Here is a 17,869-nt window from a genome sequence, read left to right as displayed (position 1 = left end):
CACCCAGGCATCCCCAGGATTAAGAAACTTATATATGCAAAACAATTAAAATAGTACCTGACACATGATAAGTGTTCAATAAATTTTCTCTATTTTTTTTTAAGATTTTTCTTTTTTTTTTTACTTTGTCAGAGAGAGAGAGAGAAAGCATAAGCAGGGGGAGTGGCAGGCAGAGGGAGAAGCAGGCTCCCTGCTGAGCAAGGAGCCTGATGTGGGACTTGATCCCAGGACCCTGGGATCGTGACCTGAGCTGAAGGCAGCCAGGTGTCCCAGTGTTCGATGTTTTTACTAGCACTACCGCTATCACTTTATTAAGCATTTATTTTAGCACTGAGCTAAAGGAATATTTGAGAGATGGTGGGACTAAGGCTTAGAGTAATTTTCCTAGTGTTACCCAATAAGTTAGTGGTAGACTGAAGATGTCGACTTGAGCAGAAGAGAACCAGGGGCAGAATGGGTTTGATGTGGAACAGGCCGGGGCATTTGAACTAGCTCATCTAGTTTCAAGACACTTAGGATGAGCCTGGCCCAGACCACCCGCAAATACCAGGAACATGTGTTTTTGCAGTAAGTCATTAGACATTGACATCTGTCATACCATCTAATTAGTTGTGTGATCTTGAGCAAGTTATTTAACCTTTCTGGGCCTCAGTTTCTTTCTCTGTAAGATGAGAATAATAGTCTTTTCATGGTATCATAAAGACTAGGGGAGTAAAGTCAAAAGGAATGACTTACCTTGCGTATGACCAGTGCCAAATAACCAATCCTCAGGCTTATGCTAAGGTGGCCCAGTTTTTTTACCTGATTTTGACACAGTCCATCTAGACAGTGGGGGATTAGAGCCAGTGTCTGCCTCCTTGCTGAGGCCCAATAACTCTGGGATTAAACCAAATCTAAATTCCCAATGCTATTTTTTACATTGGAATCGTAGGGAACTGTTTTAAGAAAAATTAGAAGTGTTTGGACTCCCCATGAGAGATTGAGATTCCAAAGATGATCAAATATTCATAGCACCCTCCCCAACCCCTCCATCACCACCCCCTCCAGCCACCCCCTAGGCCCCCACAACTGAGAAGCAGTAGATTGGCTAGTTGAGGGTAGCAGCTGAAGCACAACCCCGAACAGTGATCTTAATGCTTGGATTATTGGTGTCAGTCAAGCTTCTCGAAGGACTGTGCACTGGTGGGAATATTACTGAGCAGTCAAGGGGTGGGTGCCCTACAGAAGGGAACTCTACAGAAACCATCTCATCTGTATAGTCAAGCAACGTTTCTGTTGGGAAAGAATGTTAATGAGATCTGGATAGGAATCAGACACCAGGAAAGGACAGCTGCTGTGAGAGGCAATTTGAATTGTCCAAGGAGTTACACATGATATTAAGAAAGTCCTTGTGCAACTTTAAAAAGTAGTTAATTTGTAGAGATGATAAACAATTTATAAATGATGTTTAAGAAGTGAATGTAGTTTCGAAAAATAAATGTATTCAGGGGCCAGCACACATTTGAAAATATGTTCAAAGTTCCCCACAATTAAAGGAATGAAAATTAAAACAATAATGTACCATTTTTCACACATCTAGCAGATTGGAAAAAAGTAAAAAGGATTAAGCATGCTCAGTATTCACAAGAGTGTGGAAAATAGTCTTTTTCATGTAGCTAGTGGTTCAAATATAAATCGATGCAAAAAAATATATATATAGGGGCGCCTGGGTGGCTCAGTGGGTTAAGGCCTCTGCCTTCAGCTCGGGTCATGATCTTAGCGTCCTGGGATCGAGCCCCGCATCGGGCTCTCTGCTCAGCAGGGAGCCTGCTTCCTCCTCTCTCTCTGCCTGCCTCTCTGCCTACTTGTGTTCTCTGTCTGTCAAATAAATGAATAAAATCTTAAAAAAAAAATATATATATATATATATATATATATAAATTGATGCAACTTTTTTGGAGGTAAATTTGGGAATATATATTAAAATTTTTTTACTGCATAGGCCTTTTAAACTAGAAATGCTGCTCCCAGGAATTTACACCATAGATGCACACACCTCCAAGTAGACAATAATAGAAATGTTCACTGCAGTCTTGTTCTTAATTATGAAGAACTTACAGCAACCTGTGTATTCATTGACAGGGACCAGGTTATAAATTATAACCATAAGTTATAGAAGATTGCAGAGTGAGGTAGTATTTGGTACTGAAAGGCTCAGGTAGATCTATATGTCCTCCTCCATCTATGTGGCCTTCCCTATAGGTCCTCCTCTCCTGTGTGGAAAGATGTCCAAGAGGAAATAAATAATTGCTGAATAGCACATTAACATAAAATCACTAATTTTTTAAATAATGTATGTGTTTATACGTTGGTGTTAACATCTCTGTGCCTCACAGTCTCCTCATTTGTAAACTAGACATCACTGTAGGATCTCATGAGTTGTTGTGAGAATAAAATAATATATGTAGAATGCTTAGGACAGTGACTGACCTGTTGTGCTGTGCGTTTGCTATTACTATCACGTATAGGTAATATCAGAAAATTTATACTACAAAGTGTGACAGAGTTACCTTTGACAAGTCAAATTGTCCTGGGGAAAGGAGTATACAAGAGGAGGCAGAGACTTTGGTTTCTTACATTGTATGTTGCCACATAATCGTGGGTTTTTTTAGTTAAATTTTTTTATTTTTTTAATAAACATATGATGTATTTTTATCCCCAGGGGTACAGGTCTGTGAATCGCCAGGTTTACACACTTCACAGCACTCACCATACACATAATCGTTTATGCTAAGCAGGCCCATTTCTTGACCAATCACTCTGACAAGGAAGTTAGGCAATGAACAATGGGCAGCCCCAGTTTGGGATGCTTGTGGAGAACTGTGGAGGCGAGATTCCCCAAAGGAAAGGAGAGGATGAAGGAGGCTGGTGGTGTTGGGAGATTTGAGGGATGCTTGGGAATTCCACCTTGGCTGCTGAAATACTTTTTGAAACCCATTGACTTAATCAAAGATTGAACACTTTTATATTGCGACAAGAACTTTATTAAGTCCCCATATTTATATCTGGAGTTTTCCTTTTTGCAATTTGGTTACATTTATACTAAAAAAAAAGTGATTCCTGTTTAATTTGACTTGTGGGCAAAGGCTACAAAAACTAATTGCTCACATGTCTAAAACAGACATTTAAGAGGAGATAGGTAATTTTCCTAGTCATTATGAAATAAAAATTTAATGCTTTAAAGAGACCACTAATTCCTTAACTAGTATTACTACCTCCATTAGATAATACTAGAGTAAATTTAGCACTAAAAAAAGTCAAACGGCTGAAGATTATGTTAAGTTTATGAGTTATTTTAATCAGAGCCTTATGACATAGGCCTTGTTAAAATGACATATAAACTAAACTAAGCCCAAATATATAATCTATTAACTAAACCTTTAGAATAATGTTTATTTGGTTTCTTAGACACAGAGGCATCCAAAAAGACAGACAAGATTTGGCTCTGACCTCAAGCAATGTGCCAGGTACTGTCTTGCCTTTATTTTCTCCTTTTATTTTTAGAACCACCCTGTAGCTTAGGTGTGTCAGCCTCATTTTACACAGTAGGAAAGTGTAGCACAGAGAGGTTGCCGTGCATCTGGTTAGCCCTGGACTCCGGACTGGAATCAGCAGGTGTTCCCATGGCACTGCTCTGGCTCCAAATAACCAGGATATGAAAATAGGTGATGTGAGCCCTGGGTTGGCGCACCCTGAGAATTCCCAGGGGCCTCAGTGATCATTGATCATCTAGTCTAGTGGCTTTCAATCTATAATTTTTAAAATAACAGTTTTATTGAAATATATACCATACGATTTACCTATTTAAGGTGTGCGGGTTACTGGTTTTTGATATATTCGCAGAGTTGTGCAGCCATCACCACAGTCAATTTTATGACACTTTCATCACCTCCCAGAAAAACTCCATATGCTTTAGCAGTCAGGCCAATCCCCTTCAACTCCCCCGCCAGGGCTAGGCAACCACGATCTCCTTTCTGTTTCCATAGGTATGCCCATTCTAGACATTTCATATAAATGGAATCATACGATATAAGATCTTGGTGACTACCTTCTTTTACTCGGCACAATTTTCTCAAGGTTCATCCATGTTGAAGCATGTATCAGTACTTCATTCCGTTTCATGGCCAAATTTTATACCTTTATATGGCTAGACCACATTTTGTTTATCTGCTTATCAGTTGATGAACATTTGGAATGTTTCCACTTGGGGCTATTGTGAATAATGGCATCGTGCACAGTCTTGTACAACTTTTTGTGTAGACATGTGTTCTTTTTTCACTTCTCTGTGTGTGTGTACCCCCCCCCAGGAGTGGAGTGGCAGGATCATGTGATAATGATGTGTTTAACCCTCTGAGGAGCTGCCAACTATTTTCCAAAGCAACTGCATCATTTTACATTCTCGTCAGCAGCGTCTATGAGAGTTTCAATTTCTCTACATCCTCGCCAACACTTGTCAAACTATAATTTTTTTAAACCACATCCCACAGTAAGAAATACTTTACATTCTTACCCAGTTATACACACACAAATAACTGAAACAAAAGCTTTATAAAAGAATACTCAAACTCTGTGTGATGCAGCCTGACATTTTGTGTTTCATTCTATTCTTTTTCTTTAGCACAAACATCTTGGTTCCGACCTGTTAAAATTGATTTCACAACTCACTAATTGTGACCTGCAATTAGAAAAATACTAGGCTATTTTAACCCCTTCATTTTACACCAGAGGAAATTGAGGCCCTGAGATATGTCTTCTTAGCAGATGATACTGCTAATTAGTTGCAGATGAAAGATTAGAGCCCAAGTCTTTTGGCTTCCTGCTTTAACTTTTGACATCTCAAATTTAGCTGCCCTCATATGTGGTAGGTAAAAATAAACTGGAATTTCTCCTCAGATACATTTTAAAAATTGTGCATACTTTTCTTAAGCAGCGCTTTAAATTCAGCAATAAATCAAGCTAGAGACAAAAAGAATGAAAAAAACACAATTTTGTTATCACAAGTCATTAGTCTACAGAGTAATTTTGTGCCTGCTGGACAGGCAAGCTTTTCTGTTTGCTTCATTTGTTTTTGGTTTTTGTTTTTCTTTAAATTTTATTTCTTTGTGAGAGAGAGGGAGGGAGGGAACACACATGTGAGTGGAGGGAGAAGAGGGAGAGAATCTTTAAGCAGACTCCCCACTGAGCAGGGCTCCATCTCACAACCCTGAGATCACGGCTTGAGCTGAAATCAAGAATCAGATGCTCAACCCACTGAGCCACCCAGGCGCCTCTTGAATGGCAATATTTGAAAGTAAGCAAAATAAAAATCTTTTATGCTTCTGTTTTTCTATTTTTCTTGGAATACATCTGGGTCTTAAACCCTCTTATTTCAGTGTTTTCCAATATGTGATAGGGAAACCACTGACACTAGAATCACTTCAAGATTGTTGTTAAAATGTGGTCTTCCCAGGCCCTACTCCAAACCTAATGAGTCAGAATTATGGGATGGGACCTGGAAATCAGTATTTAAAACAAACTTCCCTGGAGAGTGGAAAATCAAGAATGTTTCCAACCTGGTGACTGATGAAACAGAGATGAAACAGGTGGCTTACATACACAAGTGTGTTAATATGACATTGCAAATCAAGGGCAAAATTAACTCCATTATAGTAGGTAACTGTCAGAAACTCAGTTTGGTGTTTAGTGACGTGGTGGGCATTGTGGAGGTAATCAACAGCAGGGATGTCAAAGTTCAGGTCATGGGTTAAGGGTCAAGCCTTTTCCATCAACAGAACAGAGGGCTGCCACATTTCCCCGAGCAAGAATTCCCTGGGTTATGAGACAGCCAGAGCCAAATCTGAGATGATGACTTTAATGAATTCCCAGTCCCTGAGAGGTTTAAGACCCTTTGAAATGGGCAGAAGTTGGTAATCACAGTGACAGAAATTGCTGGATAAGCAAAGGGCCACTGGGTTCTTTGCCCTCTCCTTCATACCATGGAATAAATCTGTATCAAGATGGTTCCTTTTGGGGGCACCTGGGTAGCTCAGTTGTTGAGCAGCTGCCTTCGGCTCAGGTCATGATCCCAGGGTCCTGTGATCGAGCCCCACATCAGGCTCCCTGCTTGGCAGGAAGCCTGCTTCTCCCTCCCCCACTCCCTCTGCTGTGTTCCCTCTCTCGCTGTGTCTCTGTGAAATAAATAAATTTAAAAAAAAAAAAAGGTGGTTCTTTTTTAGGGTGCCTGGGTGGCTCAGTTGGTTAAGCGATTGCCTTTGGCTGGGGTCATGATCCTGGAGTCCAGGGATCGAGTCCTACGTCAGTTTCCCTGCTTGGCGGGGAGTCCACTTCTCCCTCTGACCCTCCCCCTTCTCATGCTCTCCATCTCTCATTCTCTCAAATAAAATCTAAAAAAAAAAAAAAAAAGATGGTTATGGTTCTTTTTTAGATTTCTTCTACCTTTCTGCTCTTAAAATATTTCTCTGCTTTGAGAAGCACAGCTACCTGCCCTCACTAAAATATACCTCAGGCTGAAATTTAGGGCGGGACAGCAGGACAGCTGATCTTCCGCAGGAAGGTACAGCTTTTCCCTGTCAGCTCAACCATACCAGTCAGTCCATTCTTAAGGAAACTACACCAGACTGGTGTGTTTTGGCTTTCAGCCTTTGGGGGTTATTTGACCAACAAACAGTGTTTGGGGAAGAATCAAGCAATCCCCAGGAATCAGCGGATCAGAATATTCACACCAGTCCATCTTTTTCTAACAATGAGCTTTAAGGTAGCAGAGGCTGGTGTGATTCTAGCTGGTTCTTCTAGCCAAACTGACTTTACACTGTAGACAAGTGAGCCAGGGGTTCCACTGGACCAAAGGCTGAAGCCTGGCCATCTAGCATTCTAAGAAAAATTGTTTCCTTATAAGCATTCCTTTTATTTTGCATTCCATCCTGGGTCTGCCTGAAACTGAGAGAGGAGATTCTCCTGTATCGGGTGCTGTGACAGTGCCCTGCACCCAGACCAGTGAAAGGAGTCTTGGACCTTTTCTTTCTCTGGGATCCCTGCCCAGCACCTTCCTACAGAGATGACTTAAACAAGGAAAAAAAAAAAAGAAAGAAAGAAAAGAAAAGAAAAAGAAAATACACCATTCCAAGGATTCTGGAATTCCTTCCTCCTCCCATGCCTATCCTCCATCTTCACTACCTCCTTTGCCCTATCATGCTCAACTGCTTTTGATTTCTGTCCAGGGACCTGAACAGAGGACTAAAATCTTCATTGCAGCCTGGTTTTAAGTTTTATATAAGAATCTTGCATAGTGGGGTGCGTGGGTGGCTCAATCAGTTAAGCATCTGCCTTCCACTCAGGTCATGATCTCAGGGTCCTGGGATTGAGCCTCAAGCAGGGAGCCAGGTTCTCCCTCTCCCTCTGCCTGGCACTCTCCCTGCTTGTGTTCTCTCTTTCTCTGTCAAATAAATGAATAAGGAATGCCTGGGTGGCTCAGTCAGTTAAGAGTTTGCTTTTGGCTCAGGTCATGATCCCAGGGTCCTGGGATCAAGCCCTGCATCAGGCTCCCTGCTCAATGGGGAGTCTGCTTCTCCCTCTCACTCTGCCTGCTGTTCCCCCTGCTTGTGTTCTCTCTTTCTCTGTCAAATAAATAAATAAAATCTTAAAAAAAAAAAAAAAGAAGAATCTTGCATAGCATTGCTAAGGTAAATTACAGTTTTTCTCTCTAGGACACTTACCAAATATGCAACATTTTTGGTGGGACGAGAGATTGTCCTGTGACTTCTACCCATTTCCTGAGGCCTGTGGAAATACACCTTTATGTACTTAAAGTTATACAGAAAATAGAATAAAATTAATATCATACTTGAAAAACAATAAAACAAACTCCCTAGGTGATTCTTACTCAAGGTTGTGACCTACTAAATTAAGGGTTCGAAAGCCAAGTAGCTATAATAGAAAATAAATATTTGTAAGAAAACACCTGAATTATAGCAACAGAGGGAATTAACTAAAACAATCTGTATTGATAAGGTTCAGTATTATTCTACCTGAGTTGGGTGCTAGAAACAATTTTTTGATGGCTATATCCACTGATTTATTATAATCTCAAATAATTTGTCTTGGAATAAATAAATGCAGCCTACTATTTCACTTTTTTCCCCCAAAGTATTAGCCTATAAAAACAGTTGAATCCAACAAACAATTTCAAACACCTGGTATTCCTCCCTTTATTTTACAAATACTTGAGTACCCACCATATGCCAGGCACTGTTCTGAGAGTAAAATACAGTGTGATTAAAAAAAAAATACAGTGTAATCAGTGTCAGGAGTAGATCTGTACTTTGGGGACTTAAGAGGAACCTCCTAGGCTTGGGGCTCAAGGAGGGTATCTGGAAGGAAGTGTCATTTCTAGCTGGGACTGGTAGCGTAAGGCCAGGGAGGGTCTAAAGCATTTTTAGACAGTGGGGAATATGTCTGAAGAAAGACAAGGGATCAAGAAAGATAAGCTGAGCCTGTCTAAAGATATGAGAAAAAGTTTGTGCAAAGTCCACAAGTGAAAGAAGGTAGGCATGTAAAATAATGCTTACTAATTAATAATAGTATTAAACATTTTGAGCATTTATTAGGTGCTAGGTAGTGTTGTTCATACTTGACATATAGGAACTTGTTTTAATGCTCAAAACAAAGCTGTGGAGTACATTCTTTTATTCCCAGTTTGCAGATGAGGAAACTGAGACAGAGTACAACTTGCCCACAATCACACACCTAGTAAGGTGTGTGAGATTTCAACAGCTAGATTCTACTCAATTTTCTATACTCTTAGCTTCTCTGCGTTTTTCTCTCCTCTGTATGTCACTATGTTTGAAATTTTTTGTAGAACTTTTGACGAGCTAAAGTAGGTGGTGCGATACTAGAGGTGACTAAATTGCCAGTGGTCTCCGCTATTAGAAAGAGGCAGAGTAAGAGCTTGTAAGTCTTTCTTTTCTTTTGTTATAGCATACTATACTTCATTTTATTTAATAAAAGCAAAAATGTATATGCCAGCTCATCTTGGATGAAAAATTATTTGTAGTGAAATAAACTTAACTTGAGGAGTAGAGGTAAGAGAGGGTGACACATGTGATTTGGACTCTGTTATGTTATTGATTTATGGGACATATAAAGCTGTTCTTCATGCAGTAGAAATTCTAGGGCTGGAAGTCAAAAAGCTTTGAAAATCATCTGGTGTAAGTGACCTTTGATGACTCAAGAGTGGCTAAGCTCACCCCAAGAGAGGAGAGAAACTGACCCTTCAGTAATGCCTAGGAATAGAGGTGAGCAGCAGAGGGAGAGTGAAACTGAAATTGGTTGGAAAGATAGGAAAGGAAACAGGAGAGTTCCAGTTAAGAAAAAAAAAAAAAAAAAAAAAAAAAAAAAACCACAAGGGAAAATACAGTCTCAGAAATGAGGGACTAATCAATTCAAATGGCAACAGAGAATGATAAAAACTGAGACATAGTCCTTGGGTTTGACAGCAGGAGGTCTTTAGGAGAGGAACATCAGTAGGATGGTAGAAGTAGAACCCATACCTAAGTGATCAGAGGGATGAATGGAAGATGAAGAAAAGGAAACAACGAACATCTGGAAACCAAGGTTTGCTGTGAAGGTAGGAGCAAGGTTGAGGTGATAGATTGAGGAGAAAAATGCCTTAAGAGAAAAAAGGATTGTTTATTTAATCTATATACATATACAAATTTCAGATGTGTGTACACAAACACACATGTCAGAAATGTGAGCATGAAAGTGCCTGGGTGGCTCAGTAGGTTAAGCATCTGACTGTTGATATGGCTGGGGAAGATCTCAGGGTTGTGACATGGAGCCCTGCCCTCTTGGGCTCACATGCTGGGTGTATAGCCTTCTTAAGATTCTCTCTCCCTCCCTCTTCTTCTCCCCTTCCCCACCTCTTAAAAGAAAGAAAGAAAGAAAGAAAGAAAGAAAGAAAGAAAGAAAGAAAGCATGATTTAGATAGAGACAAAGTCCAAGGTAGAGGTGAAATGGAAGTTTTGGAAAGACAGAAGGGAAAGGTTGGAAGCTCAGGTAGACTGTCATTGACAGTTATTTTTTCCCAGACATAGGTGAAGGGAAGGAAAGGGGATATATCTAAGTGTGCTTTCTTTTCTTCTCTCTGGAGTGGTAAAGTGTGAATCACTAAGGATGAATTTCGTAAGCGCCCAGTGAAAGTGGCTCTGATTCTTTGGTGAACAGTTTCCAGGAGTAAAATTGCTTCTCAGAATTACGCAACCTCCTTTTCATTACTCTGGCTCTGCATCATAGTGTTTTTTAAGAACAAAATATCCTTAAAAGGAGATTTTAAGAAGAGACAAGATGTTACTGAAGTGATTTTGTCTTGATACAAACATCTATATCCTTGTTGACCCCTGGGAATTTGGTCATTGTTACATTTTTTTAAAAAATTTATTTATTTATTTGAGAGAGAGTGAGAGAGAGCATGGGGGGGAGAAGGTCAGAGGAAGAAACAGACTCCCCATGGAGCTTGGAGCCTGATGTGGGACTCAATCCCAGGACTCTAGGATCATGACCTGAGCCGAAAGCAGTCGCCCAACCAACTGAGCCACCCAGGCATCCAGTTACAATTTTCTTATTGTCTTGGATACATGTTTCTACAGAGACCTGGCTAAAACTCTTCCAAGAACAGTGGCAATGATAATTCTAACAGGCTCCTTAGACTTGCCTAACACAGTGTTGCTGAATAATCTAGTAGTGAGGCTTTTATGTACAGTATTTGAAGTTATTTACTGGTTCCATTTTTTTTCATTCCCTTGAGTTTATCTCAAAGTTTGAATAAGGTAAAATTGCTAATTCACAGTTCTGAAAAATGATACATACTTTCTCAACAACTAGACTTAAGACTGCATAATAAGCACTCATTCTGTTGTATTGTTGGTGTTTTGGATAAATTTTAAACCTTCATGGGGGCACCTGGGTGGCTCAGTGGGTTAAAGCCTCTGCCTTCGGCTCGGGTCATGGTCTCAGGGTCCTATGATCGAGCCCCACATCGGGCTCTCTGCTCAGTGGGAAGCCTGCTCCCCCCTCTCTCTCTCTGCCTACCTCTCTGTCTGCTTGTGATCTCTCTCTCTCTCTGTCAAATAAATAAAATCTTAAAAAAAAAATCTTAAAAAAATTTTTTTTAAACCTTCATGCAATTTCATTCAAAATAGGCATAAAGTTCCTTCTATTTAGAAAGCAATGTATTAGATGCCAAGAGGGCAAAAGGCAAAGGAGACCTATCCCCTGATCTCAAGAATCTTTCTAACAAGTAGAATTTATAAAATTACGGTAAGATAAAGAGACCGACCTGTACTGATTGGGAACAGGACTAGGGCATTTCAGGAAAGAGTTCTTTGAGGAGGTAGTCTTTCCTGGAGTGTTGAAAGATGAATAGATTGAGAAAGGGGTAACATTCGAGGTGGAGTAAAAAAATATATGGTGCATCAAAGGAATAGAAACTGGTAATGGCATAATTTTGGAAATTCTTTTTTCATGTCAAAATTCTTTGGAGTTAGGCTTCTCCCTTTCAGAGAAAGAAGTTACAAATAAAAGGAATGCAAGAATGAATCTTGTGATGCTAGATTATGTGTGTGTGTGTGTGTATCTATATATATACACATACATACCAACACACAGATATAGAGATGAATATAAAAATATATATGTGAGTTATATACGTGAGTTAATATACATACATATATTCCTGCTTCTGTCCCCCAAGACAGCCTAGAAGCAGTGACATCTCAGTACCAGTGAGCACATGTAATGCCCAGATTTGGTTTCTCCAATAAAAGGAATCAGGACTCTTTGGAGAAGTGGTTGATTTCAGGGCTGGGGCCGTGCAAATAGAAGACGAGTTTAGAACATCTTATAGGGCTAAAAAGTAAGAATGTGCATTAAAAAAAAAGTGGTGGCACGTTGAGTGGACACTAGAACCAAGCTGAAAGCGCTCCAAGTGACCAAAGCTGGGAACAATTTGAGCAACAAAATAAAATTAGCCAGGGAATAAAACAATCCAAGAATTGTTATAACTCAGGAAATAAAATAAATATCCATGGGTCTATCCTAATATAAATAAATGATTGAATAAATAAACAAGAGGGAAAGGACAATTCTTCCATATAGAAGCATTCCAATTAATAAATGCAGAAGAAATGAGGGCAATAGAAAATCACCTTTAAAACATCATAATAATTGCTGAAGGCAAATCAGCCCATGAATGCTAAAATTAGTGAGTAAACGTTTAAGAAGGAATAGGATTAAAGCATCTCCCCCCAAATATTTGTGAATTCTAAAGGTAAGCATAGTAACTTTACAATGGTGAAACCTGGCAGACAGCACCTTAACCAAATGATCTAGTAACGAGATGCCAACATCATGTGCCTTCTGACAGGATACACTGAGGAAGAAGGCACATCAGCTCTGTAGTATTCTCCCCCAAATTCTATAGCTTCAATCTAGTCTGAGAAAGCATCATATTTTAAAAAAGGAAACCCCCCCCCCTTTTTTTTTGTGGAGTGTTGCGAGATGTCCCAGGCTCATCTGGTATTTGCACTGCCCCAGCTCTGGAATCAACTACTTGTTCAAGGAGTGTAGTTTCTTATTATCAGGGGAACAAAGAAACCAAAATTGAGGGTCGTTCTATATAATACGTAACCAGTACTCTTCAAAAAGTATCCTGCTCATGAAAGGCAAGGAAAAACTGAGGAACTGTCATAGAGATTGGAATAGACTTAAGACATGACCATTAAATGTTGTGTAGGATCCTGGAACAGAAAGAAGACTTTAGTGGAAAGTCTTAATTTTGATAGTTGTGCTATGGTAGTATAAGATAAAGCTATGTGAACGTTACATGGGAACTTTCGTACTATCTTTGCAACTTGTGTATATGTAAAAATTATAATTAAGTTAAAAAGAACTACTAACTGTCAAAAACTTTTCCAAGTGTGTGAATTTAGTCACTGTTTTTGTAAAAAAAAAAACAACAACAACTTTTTAAAAAATATATTATGGGGCACCTGTGTGGCTCAGTGGGTTAAAGCCTCTGCCTTCGGCTCAGGTCATGATCCCAGGGTCCTGGGATCGAGCCCCACATTGGGCTCTCTGCTCAGCAGGAAGCCTGCTTCCTCCTCCCTCTCTCTCTCTGCCTGCCTCTCTGCCTACTTGTGATCTCTATCTGTCAAATAAATAAATAAAATCTTTTTAAAAATTAAAAAATATATATATATGTATATATGGCCTCAGAAATAAATGTAGGGGTGTCTGGGTGGCTTAGTTGGTTAAGCGTCTGACACTTGACTCAGGTCTTGATTTTAGGGTCATGAATTCAAACCCCATATTGGGCTCCATGCAGGGTGTGGAGCCTACTTAGGAAGGAAGGAAGGAAGGAGAAAGAGAAAGAAAAAGAAATGTAGTTTATATTCTGAAAAAACATTATGTGGGAACATATTTCATGTGCTTTTGTTTAAAATTTCCCTTTGCACCTTGAAGTTCTTTTAGGTTGGTTTTTTTCTTTTAATTTAGTTGCTCTCTAACATTAAATCACAAAGAATTTTTGATTTAAAAAGAAAAGAAAAAAAATTTGAAACACTACAGTATGTTTCTAAAAATAACATTTTCTTTTAACAAGTGAGTTTGTACTTTGTTCTAATTTTTTTGAGGCTGTGTTCAGGCAACTATGCCTCTTGCACAATTAACTGTCTCCTGGGAGTAGGGGGTGACAGAGAGGGAGAGAGAGAGAGAAAGATATGATGAGATTAGGAGATTAGATTTATAAGAACAGGATTTTATTAGTGGCAGCTCATTTGCTTTCTTCCAAGCATGAATTCTGCAAGACAATTTGCTTAGTTAGGTTAAGTCTGTAAATGAATTTATTATGAAGTAGGTTTCCTGGAGCAGCTGCAGGCCTCACCCTCAGCAGTAGCTCAAGGAAGCAGATACCTGGGACCAAATTTCCCAGTGAGTCATCGCCCAACCCTTAAACTTTAAAGAACCTTTGTTTAAGGGATTTTTATCTCCAGGCTACCACTCAGCTGATAGGACATTTAGCTATCCTACCTCAAGCTACCAAGTGTGATAAAAGAACTTTGAACTGGGAATTAGAACCCTGGCTCTCATACTAACTAATTGGTGAATTGGGGAAAATTATTGGACCTTTATGAGTCTCAGTTCTCTTGCTGTAAAAAGGGGGACTTGGTTACTTGATTTCTAAGGTTCCCTCTTAATGTTAAAATCTGTCCTATGGACCACATCTTCCTTATCCATTCATCCGTTGAAGGGCATCTTGGTTCTTTCCACAGTTTGGCGACCGTGGCCATTGCTGCTATAAACATTGGGGTACAGATGGCCCTTCTTTTCACTACATCTGTATCTTTGGGGTAAATACCCAGCAGTGCAATTGCAGGGTCATAGGGAAGATCTATTCCATATACACTATGGAGTATTATGCCTCCATCAGAAAGGACGAATACCCAACTTTTGTAGCAACATGGACAGGACTGGAAGAGATTATGTTGAGTGAAATAAGTCAAGCAGAGAAAGTCAAGTATCATATGGTTTCACTTATTGGTGGAGCATGACAAATAATATAGAGGACAAGGGTAGATGGAGAGGAGAAGGGAGTTGAGGGAAATTGGAAGGGGAGGTGAACCATGAGAGACTATGGACTCTGAAAAACAACCTGAGGGTTTTGAAGGGGCGGGGTGGGAGGGTGGGGGAACCAGGTGGTGGGTATTAGGGAGGGCACAGATTGCATGGAGCACTGGGTGTGGTGAAAAAACAATGAATACTGTTACGCTGAAAATAAATAAAAAATTAAAAAAAAAAAAGTAGAAGTATTTAAAAGCAAATAAATAAATAAATAAATAAATAAATAAATGCAGCAGCAAAAAAAAAAAAAAAAAAAAAATCTGTCCTATGTATCTAAAACTGAAGGTATCTTCCTTCTTAGAAAAGTTATCTTTTATCCCATTATTGTTTGTTAAACCACTGTCTTTGCAATCTCTGAGGCTAAAAATCTTAGTTATTTGTGTTATACCCATTTCCTTTAACTCTTGCACACAATTGACAACTAGTCCAGCAATTCTTCCATCACAGTTGAAGTGGCAGTAGAATGCATTTGGTTGGGTTTTGGAGTCTGAACACTGACTTCTGCCTGAGCCATATATTAACTATGGGACCTCTGCCAAATAACATAACCTCAATGGACCAGTTTTTGTTTGTTTCTTTTTGACTGGAAATAACACTAACTCCAGGGTTGTAGTAAGGATTAAATGAGTTAGTAAGTGTCCACTAAGTGATAGTGCTTTTTATTGTTAGTACGTAGTAATGCAATGGATTGGATCTTAAAGTCAAATGGGCCTCTGGAAAAAAAAAAAAAATGTTAAAAGATTTTGCAGCCCAAATTGAATACCTCCTTCTAGATAGGTCTTTCCAGTACATGCTTTTCTTATTTATTTATTTATTTATTTGAGAGAAGGAAGGAAGGTGGGGAGGGACAGAGGGGTGGAATAGAGAGAATCTTATCTGAAACAGGCTCCACACTCAGCACAAATCCAGTGTTGGGCTGGATCTCACAACCCCAAGATCATGACCTGAGCTGAAATCAAGAGTTGGACACTTAAGTGACTGAACCACCCAGGCACCACCATCCCCCTTTTTACCCCTCTCACTCCTAACAAGATTTCTAGAATTAACAAAGTTGTTCTAAAGTCTGAGAATGGGATTTCCATCTATGAGAGTGTGGGTATATAAGGAGAGCTATCACACCTTTAATTCAAGCCCACGAAAATAAAAATACTGACAATGGAGAGTATTTCAGGTAGGCCCAACGTAACTCTAAGTTTCACTGAAAGAACCAATTGTTATCTCTGGTGCTGATCTTTCTGAAAAGATCTGTGCTACTATACTGTTACCTAGAGATAGTTTGTATGGGTTTGCAGCTAGGTGGTTCAAAAATTTTGCTACCCAATTTTCTACTGTAGCTAAAATGATGGTTTTAATCATTTCTCATTACTAGTAGTGGAAGGAAGATTGACTTTGGAAATCAAAGAGAATATGGATTTGAATCCCAGCTCTGCTACTTTATAACTAAGAGATCATTGTAAAGTTATTTAATATCTCTGAATTTTAGTTTTTCATCATATATATAAGACAATAAAACCAATCTTATAAAGTGGTTCAGAGAATTAAGTGAGATATGTACTTTGTATAAGTACAGGTTGTAATCTGTTCATTTCTTTCCAAGAGTCTGATTTTTTTTTTAAGATTTTTTTACTTATTTATTTATTTGACAGACAGAGATCACAAGCAGGCAGAGAGGCAGGCAGAGAGAAGAGAGAAGGAAGCAGGCTCCCTGCTGAGCAGAGAACCCAATGCAGGACTGGATCCCAGGACCTGAGATCAGGACCTGAGCCGAAGGCAGAGGCTTAACCCATTGAGCCACCCAGGCGCCCAAGAGTCTGATTTGTAATCTTAGCCTTGAATTTTTGGCTTCCTGTAGTGTATCACTAGGATTTTTTTGTGTGGATGTATATATTTCAACACATGTAAAGCAAAACTCATCATTCTCCCACTTCTTCCTATATTTACTGTCTCTACTAAGACATCAACATCTAGGGGTGCCTGGGTGGTTCAGTGGGTTAAAGCCTCTGCCTTCGGCTCAGGTCCTGATCCTGGGATCCAGCCCCATATCGGGCTCTCTGCTCAGTGGGAAGCCTGCTTCCTCCTCTCTCTCTCTGCTTGCCTCTCTGCCTACTTGTAATCTCTGTCTGTCAAATAAATAAATAAAATCTTTTTAAAGAAAAAAAAAAAGACATCAACATCTAATCATTCAAGTTTAATGACGCTGGTGTAGATTTCTTCTCTACCCCTAAGTCCATTTTATTCTAAGAATTGTCAGTTCTCTTTCCCACCTTACCATTCCCCCCATCCTAATGTAAACCTTGATTACATTGACAGTTTTAGGATTTTTTTTTAAGATTTTATTTATTTATTTGACAGAGAGAGAGCATAAGTAGGCAGAGCAGCAGGCAGAGGGAGACGGAGAAGCGGGCTCCCTGCTGAGCAGGGAGCCCAATGTGGGACTCGATCCCAGGACTCTGGGATCATGACCTGAGCTGAAGGCAGCCACTTAACCTACTGAGCCACCCAGGCACCCCCAGTTTTAGGATCTTTTTGACAAGTAAATTAGATTCCAGTCTTTTTCCTTCTTACCAAGTTATACACTGCGGCAGAATCAGCTTTTATTTTATTTTTTTTTAAGATTTTATTTATTTATTTGACAGACAGAGATCCCAAGTAGGCAGAGAGGCAGGCGGGGGCGGGGGGGGGGGGGAAGCAGGCCACCCGATGAGCAGAGAGCCCGATGCGGGGCTCGATCCCAGGACCCTGAGATCATGACCTGAGATGAAGGCAGAGGCTTAACCCACTGAGCCACCCAGGCGCTCCCAGAATCAGCTTTTAAAACATGTTTCCCATTATGTTACTTGCTTTTTCAGAAAGTTGCTATGTTCCACCATAGAGACTCTGCATGATCCACCCTAAAACTCTTATCTTATAGATGTGGGTGTGGGGCTCAGGGAAATTATTTTTTTGATTTGCCATGAAGGTCACCTGTGCTAGGGAGTGGCCTGTTAAGACTAGTCCTTATCTCTGCTCACTCACAGATTAGTTCTTTCCACCATTGGAATATGGCCCCAACTCCTTAACATGGTTTCTAAGGCTTTTCCCATTCTGGCCCCATTATTTCCCTATCTTATCTTCAACTACCCATGTTCCTACAGTCAACTCCTTTGAAGTGTTCTAT

General features: G+C 39.7%; 1 protein-coding gene across 10 annotated transcripts in view; it reads left to right on the top strand.

Moving 5' to 3' along the window:
• The window catches only part of LIMA1 (LIM domain and actin binding 1), an 89,825-nt gene that overhangs the window by 12,817 nt on the left and 59,139 nt on the right, over window positions 1-17,869 (top strand). For 3 of the 10 annotated variants that reach the window (XM_080811084.1, XM_080811092.1, XM_080811085.1), the window contains exon 2: window positions 3,448-3,506. The exons of the other annotated variants lie outside the window; for them this stretch is intronic. The gene's annotated coding sequence lies outside the window, so the exon portion shown is untranslated. The remainder of the gene's footprint in view (window positions 1-3,447; window positions 3,507-17,869) is intronic. 10 annotated transcript variants of the gene reach the window in all.

The sequence above is a fragment of the Martes martes genome (genome assembly GCF_963455335.1).
Source record: "Martes martes genome assembly, chromosome: 8".
In the NCBI taxonomy this organism is placed as follows: Eukaryota; Metazoa; Chordata; class Mammalia; order Carnivora; family Mustelidae; genus Martes; species Martes martes.
The sequence above is the reverse complement of the archived record's forward strand: the minus strand, read 5'-3'. Positions and strand labels throughout refer to the sequence as shown.